General features: G+C 43.7%; 1 protein-coding gene across 3 annotated transcripts in view; it reads left to right on the top strand.

Annotated features, from left to right (window-relative positions):
• The first annotated feature begins 3,292 nt into the window (after positions 1 to 3,292).
• baz2ba (bromodomain adjacent to zinc finger domain, 2Ba) overlaps positions 3,293 to 21,545 on the top strand; it is a 563,986-nt gene continuing 545,733 nt past the window's right edge. Inside the window, exon 1 of one of the 3 annotated variants that reach the window (XM_038789612.1) lies at positions 3,293 to 3,496. The gene's annotated coding sequence lies outside the window, so the exon portion shown is untranslated. Of the gene's footprint in view, positions 3,497 to 4,716; positions 4,736 to 21,545 lie in introns of those variants that run through there. The other 2 variants (XM_038789617.1, XM_038789613.1) reach the window with 2 other exon arrangements.

Genomic DNA, 21,545 nt, shown 5'->3' with positions numbered 1-21,545 from the left:
CTTTCCAATAGGGCATCAGTGTACAAATGCTAAGACACAGAATTTTGAAGCAGAAAATACAAAAGTGTATGAAACATGTAAATGTCATCAGCAAAGGAAATAAAGAACTTGAGTATAATTATTTATATCACTTATAATTTACCATCACTTTTACAGTCTATTTATTCTTTCCAATAGGGCATCATTGTAAAAATGCTAAGACACTGAATTTTGAACCAAGAAATACAAAAGTGTATGAAACATGTAGATGTCATCAGCAAAAGAAAAAAAGAACTTGCGTATAATTGTTGACCATTCACTAAGCTATTATCAATGAGGCTAATCAAACGGGAGCTCTGTGGACTTTAACACTATAACTCATTAGGAAATTTGCACTTAGAATATTGTCTACAGTTTTAGGCACCTTATCATCAAATGAAAAGAAGATTAAAGAGGGGTTTTTATTCAAAGTTTCGAAGAGTTGAACTTGGCTTTCCTAGCAAAATAATTGAGGATAAGGCATGATATATGTTTTTAAAGTAACAATAAGGATAATATAAATTTAAGCAGGTATTTAACATAGATTATGACAAAAGATCATAAGTACAAGACTAGGATGCAGTATACGCAAAAGGGACCTCATGGAAAAAAATTAATTCTGCATTAATCAAAATCTTTCAATGCGCAAATTCCTGTTTAAATTGAGGATTGAATGCTACAGTAATGGCGGGGCTGAAATTCTGCTCCAATTCATTACTGGCTTAAATGCATTCTAGATTCAGCGTCAATGTATCTGATCTGTGTTTGCATCAGATTTTCCAGTGGATATGCCCTGAACTCACAGGGAATTGGCATTTCTCCATGGTGTGAGCCTTATTATACCAATAGTTTTGATAGCAATAATTTTGGGCAAGTGTTTAGACATTAGTCTTCATGCTTTTGCTATTTTGGTTTCTCGGCAAGAAACTATTACTTACTTCTTTAAATTTGATGTTCATTATTTGGTTCCACCTTTAGTGCTGGACTCCACCGACTCCTTGGCTACTTCAAAAATATATTTCCTACTAATTTTCCTATCTTATTTCTGGCGATGTCACCTTGCTGCAATATAGTTTAATGGCCACCAGGCATCCTCATCCAAGAGGCCATTATTCAAATGTGAATCGTACTCGTGTCAATGGGAAATCATGGTGATCTATCCTGTCCTTTCATAACATCCAAACACAAACATGTTGAAAAAGGCTTCCCTGGTCAATGTTTTTCACTGCAATGCAGGAGAATTTCTCACTGGATAAACTCACTGACACATTGTGGGAGCCCAAGTTATATTTCCCTCCAACTTTATATTCGATTATATATTTTTTGCACTTATTCAAAAAATTGTAGGAAAATCAATCTCTATGTACATATAGAAGTTTGGAAAACAAGATGTTATTATATTGTTGTACAATTAATAAATTGAAATTAATAGATTAATAAATCTATATTAATAAATTGGATGCTTCATTTCACCTCTAGTAATGTCAGCCAAAAACATTAATGTTACATGCTTCATTGTATATTTTTGTTATATTAATTTGTAAACTATAGCAAGCCATTGATAAATAAAATATTAAATAATTGAATATTCTTCCTGGGCTGAATTAAACTTGCAAAATTAAGTTGATATTCTCTATTTGCTAAGTTTTATCAGTTTTATATTGAAGGAACCGTCACTTGATTTATAAAGGAATGTATTTGCTTTGGAACAAGACATCGGCGATGTCCCAAAGAAACTTAAAGTTATTTATTTGAATCATAAATGCCACAAAATAGCTTATTTTTATAAGATAGAAATCTGCTATCTATGCTACAAATGGAATATATCATGGTTATGGATGATATACAATAATTAACATAAAGAGTGAAACATTATATTGACTAAATCTTGCTATTAAAATGAGCAGGTGTTGCATCTGTTATGATAATGCCAGCCCAGCACAATAAATTACCATTTAATTAAAAGTGGAGATATCCATGGTTTTTAATGTTAAAATACATTTGTATTAAGTTTAATTCAATTCCCTTAACATTCATGAAATATGACATTTATTTATTTAAAGTTCATTCTGATATGGGGAATTGTTGATTTATTCCAATGTAACGTGTTACCTTCACTGATGTAGCTCCCTATTTCTATATTGTTTCACTATCAAAAATAATTTGTAAACACATATTAGAATCGTCAAAATAAAAATTGGAGAAAACTATGTGCTTTAGTGTAACTGTGATATTGTACTTAATGTAAATGAAAGGCATATGTGGAAATGATCAATATTATGGTGATAACTCAAACTAGAGTGTTAAACCATTGATTCTCACCTAAGTATTGAGGGGAAAATATTGACCGATAGAATGGTGACAGCACACTAGGAGGCCATTCAGGCCGTTGTGTCCCTGCCGGCTCCTTGCAAGGACAACTTTTTTTTCAGTGCTAATAAAGCGAAATTGTATCCCGTTCAAATCAATTGTTTTTCGAAGTAGGCTTTTGTTTTGCTTTATGATATTAATGAAATTACCACATTGTATACTGAAGCGATCAAATTTGTATTCCCGGAATGTAGCAGTACCAAAAATCAATAACTGCAAGCACAGCGCAGCTGTCTGATGCAGATCCTTGGGTCAGTTTATAATCAAAATAATTAATGCCATATAACGAATTGAACACCGCTTATTTTACAGAACCATTGCATCTTTGGGAAAAAGAAAGCCCAGGCACCTCAAAATGATTTCAGCACAAGATGTTTTCTTGTGAAAACGACCGATGAGTTGAATAGCTTAACACTCCGCACCCTCCCCATATACATATATATGTGCGTGTGTGTGTGCTTGGATTGCAATCATTGTACTTGCACTTATTATGTTACAAATGACCGCGGTAAAGGGGGCTGGCTGCATGGGCTGACATTGGGCATCGTTTTGCGAGAGCGAAAGAGGGACGAGAAGCTTTTTTTTAAATGAAATAATGAATTACAATTCTCGCGTGCTGTGATAGTTTATGATCCTTTAAAATAAAAGATGAGAAGTTGCGTTTCAAAGAAGAAAACCCTCAGTTGATTGTTTGGAAGAAAAAGGTGTGTGTAGGGGGAGCGAGGAGGAGAGGAGGTGTGTGTGTGCGTGCGTGCTTTGGAGAGACTATAATCTAGTGTTTTTCCCTGCCGCTAGATGATAAGCTGTTGGTTTCATTTAGGGAAAATGTTTCTTGTAGCAGCAAGTTTCATTGTTTGAGCCATGCCTGACGTCACCAGTTCGTGAACCACATGCATTGAAGCCGAAAAAGTCTCGGTCTCCCCCGCCCCCCCCCCTCACAGCTTCTGGTGAATTAACGAATTCTCCCCTCTCTCTGTCTCCTCCCGCCTCAGTTAAAAAAAAAAGTTTCGAAACGAAAACAAGAACGTTAACAAATAATTCCACCATCTGTCCTCCAAACTCCCGGCGTATCCGGAAGGGAAGTAAGTCGATGACATTCGCGAGCTAGGTGAGTTGCATTTTCTTTTCGCGTTTGATGTACATTATTTATACGTTTTAATTTATTAATTTGGAGGGGGCTGCCCGGGGAGGGGGGAGAGCAGGAGGAATGGTGGTTGGTGTAGACAGGGGAAGACAAATAATTGATAAATATGAGGAGAAGTTGTTGTTGTTGAGGGAGGTGAGAGAAAGAATTAGTAAAATATTTTTAGGGCCGGAGAAAGTCCTGGGGCTGCTCGGTGAGGTCCAGCCGGTGAGGCTGACTCTTGTTCTCCCTTCACTTTGTGTCTCTAACTGTCTCTTTACACATGTCGCTTTGAATCGGATCCTTTTGTAGCGGAGAGCGGCTCCCCGGAGGACTTTTCCCTTTCTTTTTAAAAAAAAAACACACCTCAACGGGCACGTTCGCTTGTGTGTGTTGTTTTTCTTTTAAAGAGTAATTTCCATCCGCGGCGCTAAACTTGTGTTTTGACCGTGAGGTTTCTTTTTAAAAAAATATTCTTTTGGGGGGGGGGGGAGGGGGGTGCAACAGACGCGTTAGTGTCCCGCTCGCAGCCGCTTTCTATCTCTCTCTCTCTTCTCCTCCTCCCCCCCCCCCCCCCAAACCATTGGATCCACTTTCTCTCTCCTAGTTTATTTTCAAAAAAACACAACAAACGGGCGCAGCACAGGCTGCCTGAAGAAGCGGCCCGCGGAGCTGTGTTTAAATGTGGACAGGACGCTGGGCACGGACGCCGTGTCATGTTCGGGGCCGGACGGAGGGTAGTTTGTTGTGTGAAAGCGACCTCCCCACCCCCCGCAAGTGCCCCCCATCATCTTCTCTCTCCTTTCCCCCCCCCCCCCCCCCCCCCCCCGGGATCCGGCTGCTGGGCCGGGCCGGCCTAAACAACACGGCCCCGGCGTCACCCGTCACATCTGCTACGTCCCATCTCATCTTTCCCCGTCAGCGCACAGACACCAATATGCTTCACTCAGATCAATTATGCGATAACTCCTCTTGTTTTTGTGTAAAAAAAAATAATGTGGTGACTCCCCGGGTTTCCGTGTGGGTGCACAGCCCGCTATGCCCCCTCCGTCCTCCTTTGCCTCTTGCTCTCCTTTCTCCATCCCTCCCCTCTTGCTTTTTGTATCTCCGCCGTTTCCTTATTCAAGCCGGCTGCAGGCGAGTTGTTGAAATTTATCCCTTTGTGTATATTACAATATCCTCCATTTTTCTTTTCTGCAAAACAACAACCCTTCGCCATCTTGGGTAATGTGTTTTATTTTTAAGTCTTTTGTTTAGAGGAAGGATTTTACCCCCCCCCCCCCCCCCCATCCCCTCTTAAGTTTAGGCATGGTTTCTGGGGACCGTGACGTCATGTAAAGTTTAGTCAGCTTTACCCCTTGTATTTATGGCCTTTTTGTTATTCATCCTGGTCTTGAAAGGACTTTGTTTCTTTCATCATCTGATTGTTAGCTGCTTCAATTGCAACAGTTTTTTTAAACATGAAAGAAATATAGAGAAACTTTTGATAAGCCTCATTGTGGGTTTAGAATGACAAATACACTAATAAACTCCCAGTCATAAAAATAAGCATTTTCTAGAGCAAGTCCACTGCTGTTCCTTTGTTAAGTAAAAATCTGTACATTGTACATTGTATTTTTAAAAAAATGGAAACTGTTTCCAAGTAATACATTGTGAGTTTGCTTAAGATGCACAAATTTGGTTATGAGACAAACCATCGGTGATATCCAGTACTTCAAAATGAATGTATCACAGACAGCCATGGAAATATGAATATTTTACACACCAGTATCTGCTGGCATTTATGTAGTTTAGTTTAGAGATTTACTATTAGATATGCAGTAATGTGTTTAATAAACTATACATTCAATTGTAAGAATCTCAAAGTGTAAATAGTAGAATGGTAATAAATGAAAAGCATATTTTTGAAGAGATTCTCAAACTTCCAAGATTCTCTTTTACGCTTCTTTAAAAGCAAAAACTTTTAGAAATAGATTTGCTTACTAAGTGTACATGAAATGGTAGGCCCACAGTGTATTTCTCGTGTTATCTGCAGCTTTGATTATAAGACTATACTTACATACTGCCTGATTTTAACTAAAGAGCCAATTTCAACTCGGCTGCATAACCATAGTTGGCAGTAAGAGCAAAGTTGTAAACATTCTAAATTGAATTTGTTTAAAAAAGATCCTCGTCTTACCTCTGGCTTTATTCTCATGGCAGGTTAGTATGAGTTTAAACAAAGTGGTACTGTTCAATTTTTATACCTGTGAACAATAGAATTCTCTTTTCATTGTGCAAAGTTCTGAGTCCCTTGGCAGAAAATAATAAAAAGAAAATCAAGTTGGAATGCCAGGCAGAATCGGCTACATTTTAGCTTGGAAATATTGTTCAAGCTTTCAAGTGGTTTTGTGGTTTTATGAGCTACCATATTTTTTAAAGTCTTTGTAGTGGAGAAATTTAAAGACATGTAGAAAAACTGCTTTGTCGTTTTTGTATGTAACTACTATTTTCACAAGGGAATGCACTGTAATATGATACTTGAATGTTAGTAACAAACCCATTCTGTTAGTTACTCCTGATCTTGAGTTTTTTTTTAAATGTAAAAGCCCAAACAGCAGATGGCTTTAAATTATACATGCAACAAAAGCCTGCAAGATTTGGCAGATTAAGCAGGGGAAGTAAGCAGATCAAAGAAAAACAAAATATTGCTTGCATCATAATTTAATTTCTTATCCAGAATTTCTTGAAATGCTGCATTTTGTATTGTGGTTGGATATTTCTTTAATTGTTCTATTTACACTTTTTATGCTGGTGTACTAAGTAAAGTAGGTCTTGCGATTAATGAATGGACTTTCCTATTATTGTTTGATCTGGTGTTTGTGTTGTAAGATGTTTTGTAATCAAGACCAATTAATAAATAGTCTAAAGTTTCTAACTGTACTTCTTGAATCTGAGCCATATTTTGAGAAAGAAACATAAGTTTTTCAAGGTTACGTTAACAATTAAATAAACTTTGCGGCTGAAATGTAATGTATACACTCTTTACCCCATCTCTGATGGTGAGAAAAATATCAATAGCTCACTTCCTTTCCACCAGGTAATAGCAGTTTGGAGTCAATGATCAGTTTGATGCAAGAATAAATCTTGATTCTGAATTGTCATAAATGGAACATGAAAAATAATTTTGCAGGTGCTTGTAATATTCACCCGTCATCATTTAAAACTGAGAATTCAAGTACAGTTTTCCCAGTATTACAATTGAGACCTGATCATATTTTCAACAATGGCACAGTATTAATATGCATTGAGGCTCTGTGAATATCTGTCCATAGTTTTCTGCTACCTATCAGAAATGTTTGTGTGAAAATTGCATACTATTAATAGTGGTATAGGTAAATAATATTTTTTGTTGCGAAAACTTTTGTTACGGTGCTTACTTAGATTAAAGAAGGCACAAGGTATTTCTTTGTTTAGCTGTTTTTGTTTTGTCAGATGAAATGTGAAGGAGCAGATGTTTTGCCAAACATCCTGATGTGCTTGTTTCCTTATGGGAGTGTATGACTTTTTCTTCTGATGCATTGAGTTGACAGCTGCTTGATTTCATGGAGCTGCTAAGAACCCATTAGTGGTGTCATTGAATTGAAACAGAACAGTCACTCCCAGCTTGAATTGTAATTCCAAATGTCTTCAATTGTTGTATATTTGCAACATGAGATTTTAATATCACATATTTATGAGTTCTGCTCCCTACATACTTGTTTTGCAGTAGAGATGGAAAAAATAAGCACAAGCTTTTGTTTGAATTATAAAATTATAGAAATGTGGTTTTATGAAAATTGTGCAGTGGCAAATATCATTATGGAATAATCTTTGTGAAGCTAATAATTCAGGTGTTAATAAGTCCCTTGCAGTTTATTAATCAAAGCATCCAAGCAGAGTGTCACGAGTATTCCTGTGCCTTTTATACCAGAAATAATTACATTGGTTTCTTTAGCAGTTCCTACTTGTTCCAAATGGGGAAAAATCTGCAGGCTAAATCATTATGATGGGTAACAGTTGACATTGTTTGATCGGAATGTAGGCTCTTTGGGTTGTATGCATGAGTGGCTGCCTTTATATTAGAATTGTTTCAAAATTATCTGCATGTTTAATATCAGAAAATAGTTTCAGCTTGGGAAACTTTAGATATATTGGAAAAACAGAACTAACTGTGAACCTAAATGAACAATTTTCTTGCTGGAATCATTAAAGGAATGTTCTCAACTTAATAGATTGGAAACAACTGGCTAATGTTTCTTTTTAAATGTATTTGATGTTTTTTCAAAACTATGATTTCAAAGTGTAATCATATGAAAAATCAACAAAATTATGTTTTGTGGTCCCTCTAGCCATTATCTATGCATCCAACTCAGCTGTCATTTAAATATTTCTGCCTTCAAAAACATGAACTTGCTCCACCATTCAATAAGATCATGACTGATCTGATTGTGGCCTTAACTCCACTTCCTGCCTGTCCCCCATAACCCTCAACTCCCTTGACAGTCAAAAATTTGTAATTTAGCCTCGAATATATTCAGTGACCCAGCCTCCACTGCTCTTTGTCGAAGAGAATTCCAAAGACTTACAACCTTCTTGAGAGAAGAAATTTATCCTCATATTGGTCTTAAATGGGAGACTATTTAATTTATTAACCAGTGTCCTCTAGTTCTAGATTCCCTCTCGAGAGGGAGCAATGTCTCCACTCTACCTTGTCAAACCCCCTCTGAGCCTTGTGTTTTAATAAGATCACCTCTCATTCTTTTAAACTCCTATGAGTATAGGCCCAACTGTTCAACATTTCCTCATGAGACAACCCCTTCATTCCAGGCATCAGCCGAGTGAACCTTCTCTGATCTGTTAACAATGCAAGTATATCCCTCCTTATGGCACAGTGGTTAGCACAGATGCCTCACGGTGCCAGGGACCCGAGCTTAATTCCGACCTCGGGTGACTGTGTAGAATTTTCACGTTCGACCTGTGTCAAGCTCCGGTTTCCTCCCACAGTCCAAAGATGTGCTGTTTAGGTAGGTTGGCCTGCTAAATTGCTCCTAAGTGTCCAAAGGCTAGTTGGGGCTCTGGGGATAATAATAATGGGATTGGACCTCGGTAGGGTGCTCTTTCGGAGAGTCGGTACAGACTCAATGGGCCGAATGACCACCTGCACTGTAGGGATTCTGTTCTATGAAAACTGTACACAATACTGCATGTATACTGCATTGTTTAAACACTCTGTAATCTGTCTTGTATTCTGACCCATGTAGTTGTATTAGTATGTGCACCCTGCCTTCCTGCATGCACTTTTTTCTGTCTCCTGCTACAGAGATTGGCACATATGAGATGAGCATACGTTAAAAAAAAAGTATGATCATTACTATGTTGCTTTGAGCAAGTTGCACTGATGTGCAGATTACATTTAATGGACGTTTGATTTATTTATTTTATAGAATGAACATGCACTTGCAGCTTGTTGAAAAATTGGTATTAATCTTTTATATAAAAAAATAAAACCAAATTGCCAACTTTTGTGTTTTGGGCTGCTCTAGGTTAAATGAGTTCCAACCTGGGTGTCTGTTGCACATTTGTTTGTGGAAGTATTCTACCAGCATTAAGTTAGTAAACCATTTATTCTGAGCTGAGAAAGAATGAAATGTTGTCAGGAAGCTCGGAGGGGTTCTACAAGTCATGGGCACTATTTATTATGCACTTTCAAGAACTGGATAACATCGAACATTAGTTGGGGGGTGGGTGGGGTGCTTGGGGGGGGGGTGGAAGGGTGGGTGGGTGGGGGGAGGGGGGCCGATGTATGTTGAAGATGGCTATGGGTAATCCCTGATTCCTTTTTTTTCTTTGTCATTTGTTTATGTTAACATGCGGGCTGATGGCTGGGCATGGTGGGAGGATGGGATTGTTGTTACTGTTATGGGGTTTGAGATATTTGTTGTTGACTATTGATTGTTGTTGGGTGTAAATTCGGGAGGAGAATAAAAATATTTTTTTAAAAATTGTTTTGTACCTATCTTTTTTTGGTCTCGATCTAAATTTTTTTTAAAAAGCGCTTTCTAGATCAATTGCAAGAACTGTTCAATAAATAACTATAAATTTAGAATCCTAAAAATAACCAGAAACTGGTAAGTTTGTCTTGATCAGGCAAAATATGCACACTCTGGTGTGTTTGCTGAAAGACATTTCATTTTCATTGAGGAAGGCTCTTGGATTTATTTTTGATAGTTGGGTGGTGTAAAGGGTAGATTAGCATTCTCTAGTTTAGTTCCAGTGGCTGAATTTTAGAGCAATGTTCCTAGATTTTATTCTGTTGATGAACTACTGGTAAACAAATAAAATCAATGGTTGGGAGCCATTTGCTTACCTCCTGAAATTGTGCTCCAAACTGGGAAATCATGTTTGGTGGGACAGGGGTAATCTTCGTTTATTGTAGGCAACGGGTTACTGTCGGCACTACTTATCAATAATAGCTTGAATAACAGGCATTTCATATATTGCGTTTGTCTTTTGCTACATACCTTCAATGGCCTGTAACTGTCCTTGGATCTTCTGCAGAGAAATAAAAAAAATCAAACGGGTCAGCAGTTCTTGTGAGTACTTTCACTGATCAGAATTTTGAAACGAGAAGAAACAGCCAGAAAACAGCTGCTATAATAATGTACCAGTATTTGATCACTGTCAGAACTGGCGAATGAAAAGTGTATCTTCGGGGTGATTTTTCTAATGATATTAACACAAAATATTGAGTTGCCCTTATTTATGGATGTTGGGAATGTGAAACTGCTTAGCTGCAATGTAAAATGCTGATGAATGAGTCCAATGTCTAGGACCAGTGCCCTGATCATAAATAGGACATCAAGTACATCACCCCTCCAGAGAGGCATCAGGTTAATTATTGCTGTCGCATTTTTGTGCACGGGATAATAGTGTTTTTACCTTGTTTTTTTGTTCCTGCATTTTCCACAAGCCCATACTCGTTAATCAAATGAGCACGACTCCTGCTGAGGGCAGAGGTTCATCAAATTGGCAGTTGGTTTGGTGTTAAAAACAGTGCTGAGGCTCTTAAAGGATGGGCATAAATAAATCTGAGGTCTTTGTATGCAAACCCTGGAGGTTAATACTGTATAATTCAATGTCCTTTCCCTGTTTTGTATGATTGATGTTTTTTTTAAGGATTTGAAGCAAGATGCAAGCCTTCCAGTAGGTCATGAATGACACCTTCTGATTGGTCAAATTGCAAAGTGGTGGGGGGGGAGGGGAGGCCTTGGAATATTCTGCAGAGATTGCTGATTTTCCCTGAGATCATTGTCATATTGCCTGTGCTGTTATAAGAACATCCGAGTGATTGACGTCTCCTGCTGTGATAATGGGGCCTGGTGTTTCAAATGCCAGTAGTTTTGCCTGTTAGTACTGCAGATTAATGCTGTTTGCACTCTTAACATAGCTAGCATGTATTACATGAATAAACTACTGAGATTTTACTACAAAAATAATATTGAGATTTGGCTGTGGGAGGAATGGTTTCTTAATAATTCAACAGCAGTTATAGAAAGTGTACTTCCATTTGCAGATTTTATAAAGGCTTGCGCATCAAAACTGCAATGGGTAGTAATAGTTCTTATTGATCATCTTCATTTAAGAATCTGGTCACTTCTGTCACATAGGCTTTCTTTTCTGCTGTGCTGGCAACATGGCTTCAATTTCAAATTAGTAATGTAGATTAAGTGCACAAAGTGGCGCGACAAATTGTGGCGTATAGTGGAGCAGAACACATTCTATTGTAGTGAGTGATCTTTTAAAAAAAAATACAAAACCATGATTATTAAAAAATTTCATAATATTTATTCTTTGACTGGGACAGCACAGAAGAATTTCTATCCCTTGTTCCGTGCTGCTTTTATTGCCTTTCTGACTGAAATTTACCTATTTTTATGTATGCAAATTAAATGAGCTAACTGAGTGGTTCCATTTTTATCAACAAGAAACATTACTTTGACACCAAAAGATATATTATTATTTATGAAATACCTACCGTAGATATCAGTGTATAAATTGACCTTTAAAGCCTCTAAAAATAGGAGTCGACTTGTACACAGTATAAAATGTGAACCACCGGTGTGGGTGAAAGCCATTTTGAAATACGAAAAGAAAGCATAACATCAATAATTCATATCAAATTAATGTGGCATAGTTTATTTAATTAATTCTACAAAGATATATCTTTAACCACAATCAAAGTGTTTTAAAAGCTGTCAAATTCATTGTCTTTGGCATCCACAAGAACATAAGAAATAGGAATAGGAGCAGACATTGTGGCCTGTCAAGCCTGATCCACTATTCAATAATTTCATGGCAGGTATTGGCCTTCAATTCCACTTTCCTGCCTGCTTCCCATATCCCTTAATTCCCTAAAAAAACAAAAATCTGTCCAACTAATCTTAAATATATTCAACAATGGAGCATCTGCAATCATAAAACATAAAACATACATAGAACATAGAACTGTACAGCACAGTACAGGCCCTTCGGCCCACGATGTTGTGCCGAACTAGTCTGAAACTAAGATTAAATCAACCTACTCCCAATCATTCTAGTGCACTCCATATGCCTATCCAGTAACCGCTTGCAAGTTGCTAAAGTGTCCGACTCCACTACCATAGCTGGGAGTGCATTCCATGCCCCAACCACACTCTCTGAGTAAAGAAACTGCCTCTGACATCCCTCCTATATCTTCCACCATGAACCTTATAGTTATGCCCCCTTGTAGCAGCTACATCCACCCGAGGAAAAAGTCGCTGAACGTCCACTCTATCCCTCTCATCATCTTGGCTGGTTTAGCACACTGGGCTAAATCGCTGGCTTTTAAAGCAGACCAAGGCAGGCCAGCAGCACGGTTCAATTCCCATACCAGCCTTTCCGAACAGGTGCCGGAATGTGGCGACTAGGGGCTTTTCACAGTAACTTCATTGAAGCCTACTCGTGACAATAAGCGATTTTCATTTCATTCATATACACCTCAATTAAGTCACCTCTCAGCCTCCTTCGCTCCAATGAGAAAAGCCCTAGCTCCCTCAACCTTTCCTCATAAGACCTACCCTCCAATCGAGGCAGCATCCTGGTAAATCTATTTTGCACCCTTTCCAATGCTTCCACATCCTTTCTATAATGAGTTGACCAGAACTGCACACAATACTCCAAATGATGTCTAACCAACGTCTTGTATAGTTGCAGCATAACCACACGGCTCTTAAACTCAATCCCCCTGTTAATAAATGCTAACACGCTATATAGGCTTTCTTCATGGCTCTATCCACTTGGGTGGCAACTTTCAGAGATCTATGGACATGAACCCCAAGATCTCTCTGTTCCTCCACATTCCTCAGAACTCTGCCGTTGACCCTGTAATCTGCATTCAAATTTGTCCTACCAAAATGAATCACCTCACACTTATCAGGGTTAAACTATCTGCCATTTTTCGGCCCAGCTCTGCATCCTATCGATGTCTCTTTGCAGCCTATAACAGCCCTCCACGTTATCCACTACTCTACCAATCTTGGTGTCATCAGCAAATTTACTAACCCAACCTTCAACTCCATCATCCAAGTCATTGATAAATGACTTGGACTGGTTTAGCACACTGGGCTAAATTGCTGGCTTTTAAAACAGACCAAGGCAGGCCAGCAGCACGGTTCAATTCCCGTACCAGCCTCCCCGAGCAGACACCGGAATGTGGCTACTAGAGGCTTTTCACAGTAACTTCATTGAAGCCTACTCATGACAATAAGTGATGTTCAAAAATCACAAATAGCAGAGGACCCAGTACTGATCCCTGTGGTACACCGCTGGTGACTGTGCTCCAGGATGAAAATTTACCATCTACCACCACCCTCTGTCTTCTATGTGATAGCCAGTTACTGATGCAATTGGCCAAATTTCCCTCTATGCCATGCCCCCTTTCTGCATGAGCTGACCATGGGGCACCTTATCAAATGCCTTACTAAAATCCATGTATGCGACATCAACTGCTCTACCTTCATCTATGTACTTAGTTACCTCCTCAAAGAATACAGTCAAACTTGTGAGGCAAGACTTAGCCCTCACAAATCCGTGCTGACTATCCTGGATTGAGCTGTATCTTTCCAAATGATCATAAATCCTATCCCTCAGGACCCTTTCCAATAATTTACCTATGACCGAAGTGAGACTAACCGGCCTATAATTCCCAGGGTTTTACCTGTTCCCTTTCTTGAACAAGGGGACAACATTTGCCTCTCTCCAGTCTTCTGACACTATTCCTGTGGACAGTGAGGATATAAAGATCAAAGCCAAAGGCTCTGCATTCTCATCCCTCGCCTCCCAAAGAATCCTAGGATATATCCCATCAGGCCCAGGGGACTTATCTATCCTCTGGCTTCTCAAAATTTCTAACACATCTTCCTTCCGAATATCTACCTCCTCCAGCCTACCAGCCTGTATCACACTATCCTCCTCAACAACATGGCCCCTCTCCTTTGTGAACACTGAAGAAAAGTATTCATTTAGGCCTGTCCTGTATCCTCAGACTCCATGCACACGTACCCACTACTGTCCTTGACTGGTCCTAACTTCACCGTGGTCATTCTTTTATTCCTCACATAAGTGTAAAAAGCCTTGGGATTTTCCTTGATCCTACCCGCCAAGGACTTCTCATGCCCCCTCCTAGCTCCCCTAAGGCTGCCCTTTCTTGAGCTCCTTCCTAGCCATCTTGTATCCCTCGTGCCCTAACTGAACCTTGTTTTCTCATCCTTACATAAGCTCCCTTCTTCCTCTTGACAAGACAGTCAACCTCTTTTGTAAACCATCCAGTTCATTACCCAGTACCAAATCCAATGTGGCCTTGCGTCTTGTCCGTCTACCCACATATTGTGTGAGGAAACCTTCCTGCACGCACACTGGATAAAAACAGCCCCATCCAAACTATTTAAATTATAGTGGTTCCAATCAATATTTGGAAAGTTAAAGTCACAACTACCCTGTGACTACCGCACCTATCCAAAATCTGCATTGCATCTTTTCCTCCACATCTCTGTTACAGTTTGGGTGTCTATAGAAAACTCCGAACAAAGTGACCGCTCTTATTTCTAACTTCAGCCCACACTACCTCAGGAGACAGATCCTCCTCAAACTGCCTTTCTGCAGCCATTATACTATCCTTGATTAACAATGCTACTCCTCCACCTTTTTTACCACCTTCCCTAATCTTACTGTAACATCTAAACCCCGGAACCTCCAACGACCATTCCTGCCCTGTTCTATCCACGTCTCCGTAATGGCCACAGCATTGTAGTCCCAGGTACCAATCCATACTTCCAAGTTCGCCAACCTTATTCCTGATTCTCCTTGCATTGAAGTAGACACACTTCAAACCACCTTCATGCCTGCAGGTCCACTCTTGTGATTGTGGTACCTTCCTCAGTACTGCACTACCCTCAACTTTCTGAACTCCAGCAATGCTATCTCCTGGACTACAAATCAGTTTCCCATCCCCCTGCCAAATTAGTTTAAACACCCCCGAAGAGCTGTACCAAATTTCCCTTCAAGGATATTGGTGCCCCTCTGGCTCAGATGTGACCCATCCTGTTTGTAAAGGTCCCACCTTCCCCAGAATGTGCTCCAATTATCCAAGTAACTGAAACCCTCCCTTCTCCACCATCCCTGTAGCCATGTGTTTAACTGCACTCTCTCCCTGTTCCTCCCCTCGCTAGCACGTGGCACTGGCAGCAAACCAGAGATGACAACACGGTCTTTCCTGCCTCTCCGCTTCCACCCCAGCTCCCTGAATTCCTGTTTTACATCCCCGACTCTTTTTTCCTACCTATGTCGTTGGTACCGATGCGTGCCTTGACTTGTGGCAGCTCCCCCTTAAGGATCCTGAAAACACGATCAGAGACGTCACGGACCTTGGCACCTGCGAGACAACACACCAACCGTGAGCCCCTATCGTTGCCACAGAACCGCCGATCTGTACCTCTAACTATCGAGTCTCGGGCAGCACGGTGGCGCAGTGGGTTAGCTCTGCTGCCTCATGGCGCCAAGGTCCCAGGTTTGATCCTGGCTCTGGGTCACTGTCCGTGTGGAGTTTGCACATTCTCCCCGTGTTTGCTTGGGTTTCACCCCCACAACCCAAAGATATGCAGGCTAGGTGGATTGGCCACGCTAAATTGCTCCTCAATTGGAAAAATTAATTGGGTTCTCTAAATTTAAAAAAGCTGTGCCAAAGACCTGGTCACCGTGGCTTACCTCTGGTAGGACCCACCCCCGGGCCCAACAGTATCCAAAATTGTATACCAGTTATTGAGGGGAACAACTGCTTCTTCCCCCTCCTTTTAAACGTCATCCAGCTACTTTCATTCTTGGGAGTAACGACATCCCTGTAGCTTCTATCTATATCCGACTCTGCCTCCCGAATGATCCTCGATTCATCCAGCTCCAGTTCCAGTTCTCTAACACGGTCTTTGAGGAGCTGGAGATGGGTGCACTTCCCACAAGTGAACTCAGCAGGGCCAATGACGGTGTCCCTCACCTCGACCATCCTGCAGGAGGAACATTGCACTGCCCCCTCTGCCATCCCTTCTAGCCTTTTGTTTTCCAAGTTCGGTAGTTGTTTTTATTCATTTATTTCTTTATTTTATTCATTTAATTTAAAAAAAATTATTTTATACATTTTTTTTCATTTATTTAATTCATTTTTTTATTTACAAGTTCGTTGGGGAGGTTTATTCATTTATTCCACTCATTTTATTATTATTTTTTTTTTGCAAGTTCGCCGGGGAGGGAGGGGGGGGGGGGGGGTCTTTCATAAAATTTTACAGGAAAAAAATTTAGAACTTTGGACAGATGGAGACTCCATACTTTCCGACATCGGAAGGCTTCACCTTCATCCAACAGGTTCCATTGGAGGAGCGTGTACGAGGGCCAAAGGGACCTAAAACCATTTCCTCCATTTTTGTCAGCAGCAAACAAGGTAAGGGAAAATGGTGGGTCGCACAGGTCAGCCGGCGTGGGTCGCGAAGGTCGGCCCGCCTGGGTCGCGAAGGTCGGCCGGCTGGTAAAAATGGGTCCCCGGAAAAAAAGTTTGAAGAACACTGTTTTGGAGCAGTATGTAAATAGTCCAACTATGGAAGGGACCATACTGGACCTGGTATTGGGGAATGATCCCGGCCAGGTGGTTGAAGTTTCAGTCGGTAATTACTTTGGGAATAGCAATCACAATTCCGTAAGTTTTAGAATACTCATGGACAAAGACGAGAGTGGTCCTGAAGGAAGAGTGCTAAATTGGGGAAAGGCCAAGTGTAACACAATTCGGCAGGAGCTAGGGAATGTGGATTGGGAGCAGCTGTTTAAGGGTAAATCCACATTTGAAATGTGGGAGTCTTTTAAGGAAAGGTTGATTAGAGTGCACGACAGACATGTCCCTGTGAAAATGAGGGATAGAAACAGCAAGATTAGGGAACCATGGATGATGGGTGGAATTGAGAGACTAGCTAAAATGAAAAAGGAAGCATACATAAGATCGAGGCAGGAGGAGACTCCGGTTCAGCAGGGAGACGGTCGCACATATCTGCCATCTCGTGGCGCACCTTGCCCCACGTGGAACAGGAGGAGGACACGCGATACCAGTTGCCGTCAAGGTGACGGTGGCACTTAACTTTTAGGCTACCAGTTCCTGGGCAGCACGGTGGCCTAGTGGTTAGCACAACCGCCTCACGGCGCTGAGGTCCCAGGTTCGATCCTGGCTCTGGTTCACTGTCCGTGTGGAGTTTGCACATTCTCCCCGTGTCTGCGTGGGTTTCGCCCCCACAACCCAAAAATGTGCAGAGTAGGTGGATTGGCCACGCTAAATTGCCCCTTAATTGGAAAAAATGATTGGGTAATCTAAATTTAAAAAAAAAAGGCTACCAGTTCCTTCCAGTCTCCGTGTGGGGACCTATCCGGGGTATCGCAGGCATCGGTCCACAGGTGCATCCGGGACGTGACCGACGCCCTGTTCGCCATCGCGGACCGCTACATCACGTTTCCCGAGGACCGAGCAAATCAAGAAGCGCGAGCCCATGGATTTGCCAACGTGGCCGGGATACCGATGGTCCAGGGAGTGATTGATGGTGTTCACGTCCCCATGCACCCTCCTGCAGGCAACAGGGAAGTGTTCACTAACAAGATCATGCACGTGTGCGCAAGGTTCCCTGGGAGTGTGCATGATGCGTACAGTCTTGGCTGATGACGCCCATACGGAGGCCTCAGACCAATGCGGAGACCCTTTACAATGAGGCCCATGCAGCAACCAGGGGTGTGGTGGAGAGCTGCTTTGGTCTGCTGAAAATGAGATTCAGGTGCCTGGACCGCTCTGGAGGGGCCCTGCGGTACCAGCCTGAGAGGGTCACTCGCATTGTTGTGGTATGCTGTGCGCTGCACAACATTGCAATGCAGAGGGGAGATGCCCGAGGGAGAAGCCACTGACAGTGGTGCCAACACGGAGGAGGAGGTTGATGGTGCATTGGGCGCAGCACACACACATGACCCGGGTGCTGGTAATGTCCAGGAGGCTGCACGACGGCACCGGCGAGGACAGCAGGCACGCGACACGTTGGTGGCTGCAAGATTCATGTGTCGCGCGCGATGGCATCTCTGAACACTACCACCTGCATCGCCAGTCGTGCAGACGGACAGCACACAACCCCCCGCTCTGCGTACACTGCTCCACTCCCTTACCACTGCGGTACAACAGTATGGCACGACATTGATGGCTGTGTCAGCGGGTGTGATCAGTGCCATGTTGAATGATGACAGCCCGCTCTGCGATGAGCTGTGAGCTCAGAATCGTTAGACAAAGTCTGACTCATGGCAATAGCTAAACCATCCATCTCGGTGGTCGCTGTGTTCGTCAGGGACACTCCATCACGTGCCCGCGTGGGGTAGCTGTGGGAGGGGGTGGGGGTGGAAGGGACTGCACACGCGGCACCGAGTTTTCACCGCTCGTCAACCCCAGCGACACTCGGTCACCATCACGATCCCTGTGGCAATGGAAAAATCACAGTCTTACAAGTTAGGTGCAACAGTGAGTTTAATGGTGAATATTATTTACAGATGCCCTAGCCCCTACAACTAAACTGTGCCCTTCACCCGTGCCAGCTTACTCTGTGTCCCTCTTCATTGCCTTACGGGCCCTACCACTACGTCTAAGTGAATCCCCAGATGGTACAGCAGGAGTGGAGGCGGACTGCTGAGAATCATGCCCTGCGACATGTCTCCCCGTCGGCATTCGTTTCCTGGGGCGACCCGGCCTTGATGGGCCAGGCTGCTCTGCGGGTGTTTTGGCTGACGTGGTGCCACCCTGCTCTGCCTGCTGCCCACCCGATGCACCAGGGATGTGGGACGGGGGGAGGCCGAGCGTTCAGGGACGTCCCGTGATGGGAGTTAATGGGACGGGCCCCAGAACCACCACCTCCCTCGGGGAGCCCGGTGGCCCCTGGGCCTCACTGTGGGACAGAGATGTGAGTGGGGAGGTGCCCCGTCGCCCCACCGATACCTCGCGCTGCCAGTCCTGGAGGCCTGCAACGGTATCGACCAGGGTGCGCGACGCCATCCAGCACGTGCGTCAGGCGGTCGATGCTCTCCGCGACTGACTGCTGGGACTGTGCCGTGGGGCCTGGTGAGATTCGGCCAGGGCCCATAGCGCGCCGGCAATGTCATGTTGGCTCTGGCGAATTGCTGCCTGTGAGAGGGCAGCCCTCTCTTGGGCCATGGATGACGCGTGCACATGAAGCCTTGCAGAACCTGACCCATGGCTGATACTGTTTCACCCATTGCCTCGACTGCGGACGCCACCCGTGCGGTGTCGGCCTGGGTGGCTGCCATGAGCAGCACCACTCCCTGCTCCTGGACGCGGTTTGACACCACTAACTGCGTCTGCAGCTGCTGGAAGACGGCCCTCATCCCGTCATTGTGTCCCTGGGTTTCAAAATGCATCGGCTGTCCAGGTGGGTCGAGTAAATCCAGGAACCTGGGAAACGTCTGGGCGCCAGCTGGATGCTGGGCCTGGGCTGCCCTCCGACCGTCCAACCCCATGGCTGCTCTGACCTCCACTTGCTGTACCGGCTCAGCTGTGTGGTGCACACCAGAACGTGACCCAGGAGCTTCATCACTTAATTGCCCAACTGAGGTGAGTGTCTCTGGGATGGTGGATGGTGTGGGAGACAGCAGTGCCGCAAGCTATAGGTCCTCGTCCGTCAGAAATTTAGGAGTGTCCTTGTCCCAGTCATGTCCCAGCGCAGGGCGCACGTGGCCCATGTACAGTTCAGCGTCAAGTGAGTCCGTTGACTGCGTCGCCGTCCCCTGTGCGTCTGGGTCCACTGACCCCATCCTGTCCTGTCTCATGGCCCGACCTTCGGGCAACGCACAGCCATGAAAGTCGTCACTGTCCGTCCTCTGTACGTCCCGCTCGAGAGTCCCGGATTTGGAGGATGGCACTCCTGGCCGACCTCCTGCCACCCTCTGGCATGCGACGGTGGGTGCGGTGGTCATCGCACGCTGTGGTCGCCTGTGTGTGGCACCAGACGGCCCTGGACCAGTTCGTCAGCTGGCCCTGGGGAACAGAATGATACGGGGTTAGTTAGACACGCTCGGCCGGGCGTAGGATGGTCCAGTGGGCAGAGTGTGAGGGGAGAGAGGATGGAGGGTCCAGTGGGCAGAGTGCGAGGGGAGAGAGGATGGGTGGTCCAGTGGGCAGTGTGTGAGGGGAGAGAGGATGGGGGGGTCCAGTGGATAGAGTGAGGGGACAGAGTGTGAGGGGAGAGAGGATGGGCTGGGGGAGGTTGTCATGCAGGGTTGTCTCACTTGGTTCTGCACCTCCAACCTCGCATTGCACGACCTCCCGGGTAGCAGAACCTCCTTGGCACCTACAAAACCTGTCTTTTTGCTCAACGGGATGGCCACACCCCACAACTTTGAATCGAACCCCAAGTGAAATACCTGACCCACCCATCCCTTTCCCAATCTAACCTAATCCTTCACTTGGTGGTGCGTTTCCTGCAGAAAGACCACCCCCATCCACAAGCTCCTCAAGTGTGCAAAGACCCGAGACCTCTTCACCGGCCTGTTCAGCCCCTGTATGTTCCATGTTACAAACCTTATTGGAAGCTTATGCCTCCATTTCCCTCTACTGTTCGCCATCCTCCCCTACCAATTCTGTTCCCTTTAATTTCACCCTCAGCCGGGCCCATCCATGATGGACCCCTTCTCCATCCATGACCCCACTCCTGCTCCAACACTGCTATATCATAGAACATAGAACATAGAACAGTACAGCACAGAACAGGCCCTTCAGCCCTCAATGTTGTGCCGAGCCATGATCACCCTACTCAAACCCACGTATCCACCCTATACCCGTAACCCAACAACCCCCCCCCTTAACCTTACTTTTTTATTAGGACACTACGGGCAATTTAGCATGGCCAATCCACCTAACCCGCACATCTTTGGACTGTGGGAGGAAACCGGAGCACCCGGAGGAAACCCACGCACACAGGGGGAGGACGTGCAGACTCCACACAGACAGTGACCCAGCCAGGAATCGAACCTGGGACCCTGGAGCTGTGAAGCATTTATGCTAACCACCATGCTACCCTGCTGCCCCTAAATCACATCCTCTCCCCTCTTGGTCACCTCCGCAGCCACCTCCCCCACCTCGAATTATAGGAGTTTTAGCTTGAAACCAGCTTCATATTATATTCTATTTGTAGGAAGACTCATTTCCCTTTGTCACTAGCCACGCAGTCTGCTTCGTGTGGGCATCTCATAAACTCCTCAGCAGCTTCACAACACAGCCTGTATTGCTTGCTTGATCCTTTTGATAAGTAAAACGTACATTTGTGGGCTGAAATATTTAGACTGACTAACATGAGTACAGCATGTAATGGTTGAAAGGAGGAATCGGCTGATATGCACCTAATACGGTTGACGCGCACTGAAATCT

The sequence above is a fragment of the Scyliorhinus canicula genome, chromosome 2, assembly GCF_902713615.1.
Source record: "Scyliorhinus canicula chromosome 2, sScyCan1.1, whole genome shotgun sequence".
NCBI classification, from domain to species: domain Eukaryota; kingdom Metazoa; phylum Chordata; class Chondrichthyes; order Carcharhiniformes; family Scyliorhinidae; genus Scyliorhinus; species Scyliorhinus canicula.
The sequence above is the reverse complement of the archived record's forward strand: the minus strand, read 5'-3'. Positions and strand labels throughout refer to the sequence as shown.